The following is an 8,766-nucleotide window of genomic DNA, read 5'->3' as shown; positions in this document are numbered from 1 at the left end:
CGCGCACAAACCTGTGGCTCGTTGGTCTAGGGGTATGATTCTTGTTTCGAGTGTGAGACATCCTGGGTTCAAATCCTGGATGACCCTGATTTGGAGCTTCTTATTGGGAAGTATCAGTCAATTCTGCCATCTTTCGGGCCTATCATACACCACTGTCAAGTAATACTGAGGCTGCGTTTTCATGCCGACTTTTCACTTTTCATCTTACTTCCTCATCTGCAATTTAAACTTTGTACAACACTTAGCTCGGTGCATTCGCACACTTGCACTGAAGGAGGTTTATTGTCTAAGATGGCTCAGGTTGGCTGCGATGCAGAGTAGCCTTTTGCGTTGACTGGAGCCTCATGTCCTTTGCCTTGACATTTTTCTCATTATTGGTTTATAAAGTTGGGAGAGCATTACTCTGAAGATTTAAAGGTCCCTGGTTCAATCCCAGGTTTCACCAGAGGGGAGCCGGGAATGGTTTTCGGACACCATTCTGATGCTTTCTGGTTGGTTGTCTTTTGCAAGAGTCTCCTATTGAGTCATTTCTACACTGCAAACAGAAGTATGGAGACAAAATAATGGTATAATTATACGCAAAAAAATATTTTTGCAAAATAAAATAAAGTTTTGCAAATGAAAATTAAAGTATTGAGGAAAATAATCTTGCTTTTTGCAAACAAAAATAAATAATTGCAAAACATAAATCTAACAGCGCGAAAGCAATTATTTTGCAATACATATTTTCCATGGTCATATCTACTAATTTATTTGCAACCCTGCTTTTATTTTGCGTGTCAGTTTAGTTTGAGCTTGCGATACCATTTTCCCTTTGATACACATGCAGTTAACCAAATTAAACAATACACATTTTAATGCTATAAAAGTGTGCACATCGAGAGAGAAAAAAGCAAATGTTCATGATAACAACTTCTTTAACTTGCAAACTAGCAAACACTGCTAATACACTTATATAAATAAATAATACACATTAATAATGTAAATAAAATGAAAACATGAATGTTTTAATGTTATTGAATAAAAAGAACTGATCCATTCGCAAGCCTCTGCTCATCATGACAGTACCTGGATCAGTGAGCTGCGTCTCGGGCCGATGACGTCACTTCCAGGGAGGCATGTTGTACACGCCCCCATCCCTTGACTCCACCCCCACGTCAAAACAGTGCCACAAAGCGAGACGTGCAGAAAAATTAAGCACAAAGGGAAAACGGTATCGCTCAAACTAGACTGACACGCAAAATAAAAGCAGCATTACAAATAAATTCGTAGATATGACCATGGAAAATATGTATTGCAAAATCATTGCTTTCGCGCTGTTTCATTTATGTTTTGCAATTCTTTATTTTTGTTTGCAACACTTCAGTTTTTTCTCCCGATTCTTTCTTTTCTTTTGCAATTCTTTATTTTTGTCAGCAAAAAGCTAAATAATTTAATTTTCATTTGCAAAACTTTATTTTTTTTGCAAAACTTATTTTTTGCATATATATACAGCATTATTTTGACTCCATACAGAAGGGCAATTGCCAATGGTTACATGGTGTAACGGTTAGCACTCTGGACTCTGAATCCAGTGATCTGAGTTCAAATCTTGGTGGAACCTTCAAGAGTCTGTCTGGCAAAGAGGAGTTTATGTCACAACTTTCTCTCTGTAGTGTATTTCAGTGTTGTTGCTGATGAGTCCTACCACAGTTGTGTCACCAGAAAACTTCAAGATCTTATTGGAGCTGAACTTGGCAGTGCAGTAATAGGTCAGCAGCATGAAGAGCAGTTGGCTGATCACACTGACAGAGGCCTCCAGCTAGAAACTCCAGGATCAAATTACAGAGTGAATTGATTAGGCCCAGCAGGTTTAGTTTATTAATGAGCTGTTGTGGTATTATTGTGTTGAATGCTGAGCTGAAGTTGATGGAAATTGCATCGTCGGTAGATTGGTTTAGATGGTATGCAAACTGGAGCGGATCGAGTTTTGTTGGGGAGACTGATTTTTATGTTGTGCATGACTTCCCTCTCAAAGCGCTTCATTATGATTGGAGTCAGTGCTTTGGGACGGTAGTCTTTTAGACAGGACATAGGTGATTTTTTTTGGTACCGGTTTGATTGTTGTGTATTTGAGATATGTGGGGACGACTGCCTGGCTCAGCGAGGTGTTATCTGTTAGGACATATGTCAGTTGTGCAGTACAGTCTCTCAATAGATAGCCAGGAATGTCATTAAGAACCGCAGTCTTGCATGGGTTAATCCTAGTTAGGGTTTTCCTTAAGTTGGCTGGAGACAAAGTGAATGGTCGTTGGGAGGTATGGGCAGTTTTTGTGCAGGTGTGACATTTTGCATTTCAAACCATGAATAAAAGTGATTGAGTGCATCCGGGAGGACTGTGTCATTATCACAGGCCTGTGGTGAGCGCTTGTAGTCAGTGATGGTCTGAATGGCTTGCCACAGGGTTTGTGTGTCTCTGCTGTCTGTGAAGTGATTGTTGAGCATATTACTGTTTTGCATTTTTGATGCCACAGGACAGATTGGCTCTTGCTGTTGAGAGTTGCTTTATCTCCTGATCTGAATGATTCATCACTGGTCTTTAAAAAAAACCACAAACCTCTGCTGTGATCCACTGCTTTTGGCGTGCACATGTGATGATGGACTTGGTTACTGTCACATCATCAATGCACTATTTGATATAAGCACTCACAGTTACCCTTTCAGGTCTGTGAGATTGTTGCAGGTGGCTGCCCCTTTAAACATGTTCCAGTCTATGCACTGAAAGGAGTCCTGAAGTGTTGAGGTAGCATCACCTGGTCAAACTGTGATGAGTTTTTGAAATAGTTTGGCGAGTTTTATAAGTGGTCTCTATGCTGGAATTAGCATTACAGAGATGTGATCCGAGTACCTGAGGTGGGGGCGAGGTTGTCACACCCCTGGACTCATTATGTTGTGTTTTCCCTCCATATGTTCTGTGTACAAGGACTATTGTTTCATTATGTTCAGGTGTGTCTTGTCATTAACGTTTGCCTTATAAGTTGCATTCAGTTCAGTGTTTGTTTGTCTGACCTCGTCGATGTGTAAGTGTGTTTCTGCCTTCTCCCTATGGATTACCCCGATGTGGCTTATTAAAGACTTTGTATCATCATCTTCCTCGTTACGTGTTTCTCTACCACACCAGACTGTGAACAAGTAATATGGCATTTTTCCATGGGTTTTGTTTTTTCCTTCGGTGGACATCGCGCACAACACCAGCCCCAACATCTCCCCACTGCGCAGAGCTGAAGCCTGAGCCCACCGCTGACAGAGACCCAGAGCCCGCAGTGACCGACGAGCCATCTCCATGGATGACGACAGAGCTGAGGATTGCCACGGAGCCAGAGACTAATCTGGATATACTGTATATGCAGAAATGCCCCCTCTTCTTCTGCCTTCATATGAACTCTCTATCAGCCCTGAATGATATGTCTGCCTCTCCTGCCTTCTCCTGTCATCTATGGTTCTCCATCGCCATAGCCGCAGGTCTGCCACTCACCATCGGTATCAGTGAGGATTTCTAGTCAGGATTTAGGCTGTATTATAGTACTGAGACTGCTTTTTATAGAGTTACAAATGACCTGCTCTTATCATCTGATCGTGGTTGTATCTCTCTATTAGTTCTATTGGATCTTAGTGCTACGTTCAAAACTATTGACCACAACATTGTTTTGCATTGACTTTGTTGGCATTAATGGAAATGCATTAGCATGGTTTAAATCGTACTTATATGACCGCCATTAATTCGTAGCAGTGAATGAAGAGTTATTATATTGATCACAAGTTTGGTATGGAGTACCTCAAAGCTCAGTAACTAGGGCCATCACTCTTCACGCTCTATATGTTACCCTCGGGAGATATCATCAGGAAACATGGTGTTAGCTTTCACTGTTATGCTGATGATACTCAGCTCTAGATTTCTTCGCAGACCGGCAAAACATACCAATTTGAAAAACTAACAGAATGCATCGTGGATATAAAAAACTGGATGACAAGTAATTTCTTACTGCTAGATTTTGAAAAAAAAACAGAGGTGTTAATTATATGACCCAAAAACTCTGCATGTAATAACCTAGAACACTGTCTAAGACTTGATGGCTGCTCTGTCAATTCGTCATCAGTTAGGAATTTAGGTGTGCTATTTGATAGCAATCTTTCCTTAGAAAGCCACATTTCTAGCATTTGTAAAACTGCATTTTTCCATCTCAAAAATATATCTAAATTACAGCCTATGCTCTCAAGGTCAAATGCAGAAATGCTAATCCACACGTTTATGACCTCAAGGTCAGATTATTGTAATGCTTTATTGGATGGTTGTTCTGCACGCTTAATAAAAAAACTACAGCTAGTCCGAAATGCAGCAGCTAGATTTCTTACTAGAACCAGGAAGTATGACCACATTAGCCCAGTTCTGTCAACACTGCACTGGCTCCCTATCAAACATTGTATAGATTTTTTAAAATTGCTTATTACTTATAAAGCCCTGAATGGTTTAGCACCTCAGTATTTGAATGAGCCCTTGTTACATTATAGCGCGATATAAATAAAGGTGACTTGACTTGACTTGACCATCGGCATCATGGCTGGAGGATCCCTTGTCTCCACCTCCAGCCACTGAGTCCCAGACTCCGCCTCGACCCTTCAACTCAGCAAGTCCAGTCAAGTCAAGTCAAGTCACCTTTATTTATATAGCGCTTTAAACAAAATACATTGCGTCAAAGCAACTGAACAACATTCATTAGGAAAACAGTTTGTCAATAATGCAAAATGATAGTTAAAGGCAGTTCATCATTGAATTCAGTGATGTCATCTGTTCAGTTAAATAGTGTCTGTGCATTTATTTGCAATCAAGTCAATGATATCGCTGTAGATGAAGTGACCCCAACTAAGCAAGCCAGAGGCGACAGCGGCAAGGAACCGAAAACTCCATCGGTGACAGAATGGAGAAAAAAACCTTGGGAGAAACCAGGCTCAGTTGGGGGGCCAGTTCTCCTCTGACCAATCATCTGTTTCCTGTTGTCTTGTCCTGGTGGTCCTCTGAGACAAGGTCTTTACAGGGGATCTGTATCTGGGGCTCTAGTTGTCCTGGTCTCGGCTGTCTTTCAGGGCAGTAGAGGTCCTTTCTAGGTGCTGATCCACCATCTGGTCTGGATACCTACTGGATCCGGGTGACTGCAGTGACCCTCTGATCTGGATACAGACTGGATCTGGTGGCTACGGTGACCACGGAATAAGAGAGAAACAGACAAATATTAGCGTAGATGCCATTCTTCTAATGATGTAGCAAGTACATAGGGTGTTATGGGAAGTGTTTCCGGTTCCGGTTTACCTAATTAATGCAGCCTAAAAATCCTTTAACGGATTTGGATATTAAAAGCATATTAGTATGTTATGTGTAAGCCAGGTTAAAGAGATTTAAACTGCAAGAGTGTGTCTGCCTCCCGAACAATGTTAGGTAGGTTATTCCAGAGTTTAGGCGCCAAATAGGAAAAGGATCTGCTGCCCGCAGTTGATTTTGATATTCTAGGTATTATCAAACTGCCTGAGTTTTGAGAATGTAGCGGACGTAGAGGATTATAATGTAAAAGGAGCTCATTCAAATACTGAGGTGCAAAACCATTCAGGGCTTATATATATATAAAGTCGTTGCCAAACGTTTTGAGAATTACATAAATATTAGTTTTCAAAAAGTTTGCTGCTAAACTGCTTTTAGATCTTTGTTTCAGTTGTTTCTGTGATGTACTGAAATATAATTACAAGCACTTCATACGTTGCAAAGGCTTTTATCGACAATTACATGACATTTATGCAAAGAGTCAGTATTTGCAGTGTTGGCCCTTCTTTTTCAGGACCTCTGCAATTCGACTGGGCATGCTCTCAATCAACTTCTGGGCCAAATCCTGACTGATAGCATCCCATTCTTTCATAATCACTTCTTGGAGTTTGTCAGAATTAGTGGGTTTTTGTTTGTCCACCCGCCTCTTGAGGATTGACCACAAGTTCTCAATGGGATTAAGATCTGGGGAGTTTCCAGGCCATGGACCCAAAATTTCAACATTCTGGTCCCCGAGCCACTTAGTTATCACTTTTGCCTTATGGCACGGTGCTCCATCGTGCTGGAAAATGCATTGTTCTTCACCAAACTGTTGTTGGATTGTTGGAAGAAGTTGTTGTTGGAGGGTGTTTTGGTACCATTCTTTATTCATGGCTGTGTTTTTGAGCAGAATTGTGAGTGAGCCCACTCCCTTGGATGAGAAGCAACCCCACACATGAATTGTGTCAGGATGCTTTACTGTTGGCATGACACAGGACTGATGGTAGTGCTCACCTTTTCTTCTCCGGACAAGCCTTTTTCCAGATGCCCCAAACAATCGGAAAGGGGCTTCATCGGAGAATATGACTTTGCCCCAGTCCTCAGCAGTCCATCCACTATACTTTCTGCAGAAGGTCAATCTGTCCCTGATGTTTTTATTGGAGAGAAGTGGCTTCTTTGCTGCCCTTCTTGACACCAGGCCTTCCAAAAGTCTTCGCCTCACTGTGCGTGCAGATGCGCTCACACCTGCCTGCTGCCATTCCTGAGCAAGCTCTGCACTGGTGCCACTCCGATCCCGCAGCTGAATCCTCTTTAGGAGACGATGCATTGTTCTTCACCAAACTGCAAAATGCATTGTTCTTCACCAAACTGTTGTTGGATTGTTGGAAGAAGTTGTTGTTGGAGGGTGTTTTGGTACCATTCTTTATTTATGGCTATGTTTTTGAGCAGAATTGTGAGTGAGCCCACTCCCTTGGATGAGAAGCAACCCCACACATGAATTGTGTCAGGATGCTTTACTGTTGGCATGACACAAGACTGATGGTAGCACTCACCTTTTCTTCTCCGGTCAAGCCTTTTTCCAGATGCCCCAAACAATCGGAAAGGGGCTTCATCGGAGAATATGACTTTGCCCCAGTCCTCAGCAGTCCATCCACTATACTTTCTGCAGAAGGTCAATCTGTCCCTGATGTTTTTATTGGAGAGAAGTGGCTTCTTTGCTGCCCTTCTTGACACCAGGCCTTCCAAAAGTCTTCGCCTCACTGTGCGTGCAGATGCGCTCACACCTGCCTGCTGCCATTCCTGAGCAAGCTCTGCACTGGTGGCACTCCGATCCCGCAGCTGAATCCTCTTTAGGAGATGATCCTGGTGCTTGCTGGACTTTCTTGGATGCCCTGAAGCCTTCTTTACAAGAATTGAACCTCTTTCTTTGAAGTTCTTGATGATCCTATAAATTGTTGATTTAGGTGCAATCTTAGTAACCACAATATCCTTGCCTGTGAAGCCATTTTTATGCAACGCAAAGATGGCTGCACGCGTTTCTTTCCAGGTCACCATGGTTAACAATGGAAGAACAATGATTTCAAGCATCACCCTCCTTTTAACATGTCAAGTCTGCCATTCTAACCCAATCAGCCAGACATAATGATCTCCAGCCTTGTGCTCGTCATCGTTCTCACCTGAGTTAACAAGACGATTACTGAAATGATCTCAGCAGGTCCTTTAATGACAGCAATGAAATGCAGTGGAAAGTTTTTTTGGGATTAAGTAAATTTTCATGGCAAAGAAGGACTATGCAATTCATCTGATCACTCTTCATAACATTCTGGAGTATATGCAAATTGATATTATAAAAACTTTTCAACTTTTCCAATTTCCAATATTTATGTAATTCTCAAAACTTTTGGCCACGACTGTATACATACATATAAACTTGCTACATGTTCTGCGTTAGAAAAATATAAAACTAGAGCCCCATATATCAAAATTTATTATTTCATATATCACATTATATCTTCCAATATATTCACATATATCTTTGATTTGTAAGGGTACTACTGCTTAACTAAGTGAACAAAGACAAAACTACAATAGCCTGTTTCCAGATGAAACTGACCTGTCTGATGGTTAAATAAAAAAAAATTCAGTCTTGTCATATTCCAAGTTCAGTCTCAAGTTTTCATTACTTGAATTGATATAAGCATGGAAGTCCAACAACTCTTTCTCACTGTCAGCAGACAAAGCATATTGTCAGCATCATTCTGATTTTAAATAATATCTCCTAGATTCCAAGGCTTCATTTTAGACTATATGAAGGGGTGTCCAATCCTGTTCCTGGAGGGCCACTGTCTTGCAGAGTTTAGCTCTAATCCCAATTAAACACAGCTGAACCATCTAGTTAAGGTCTTACTAGACATACTAGAACTGTCCATGTTGGTGTGTTGAGGCAAGTTGGAGCTAAACTCTGTAGGACACCAATGCTTTAGGTACTAATATGTACCTTTAAGGTACCAATATTGACCCTTGAGGTAGCAAGGTGTACATAAGATACTGGCCCAGTGACAGCTTTTGTACCTTTATTTCTGCATTTGTGTGTGTTTGTATGTGTGTGACTGGTTTTACAGTGTTTTTTTTCAATTGCTTACACATTAAATCTTTACTTGGGTAACGGGCATGCTGTCTTTAACAGTTTTGTAATAGGTTGAATTCACATGCATTAACCCTTGTATATTCTGCGATGTGTTCTTGTTGTGATGAATAAAGGAAAGACCCAGACCTCGACCAATTGCTGTTTGCTCTTTTAATGATGACGGAACAGCAGATTTTTCAAAAAAATACATAAGGCTCTGTCACATGCACGTACCATACAGATCTCAATCTCCTCCTCTCAGTTCGCCTGGCGCAGACTGCACATTATACACAACTGATAAAACCCTTAG

Source organism: Carassius carassius, chromosome 44 (assembly GCF_963082965.1).
Source record: "Carassius carassius chromosome 44, fCarCar2.1, whole genome shotgun sequence".
Lineage (NCBI taxonomy): Eukaryota > Metazoa > Chordata > Actinopteri > Cypriniformes > Cyprinidae > Carassius > Carassius carassius.
The sequence above is the reverse complement of the archived record's forward strand: the minus strand, read 5'-3'. Positions refer to the sequence as shown.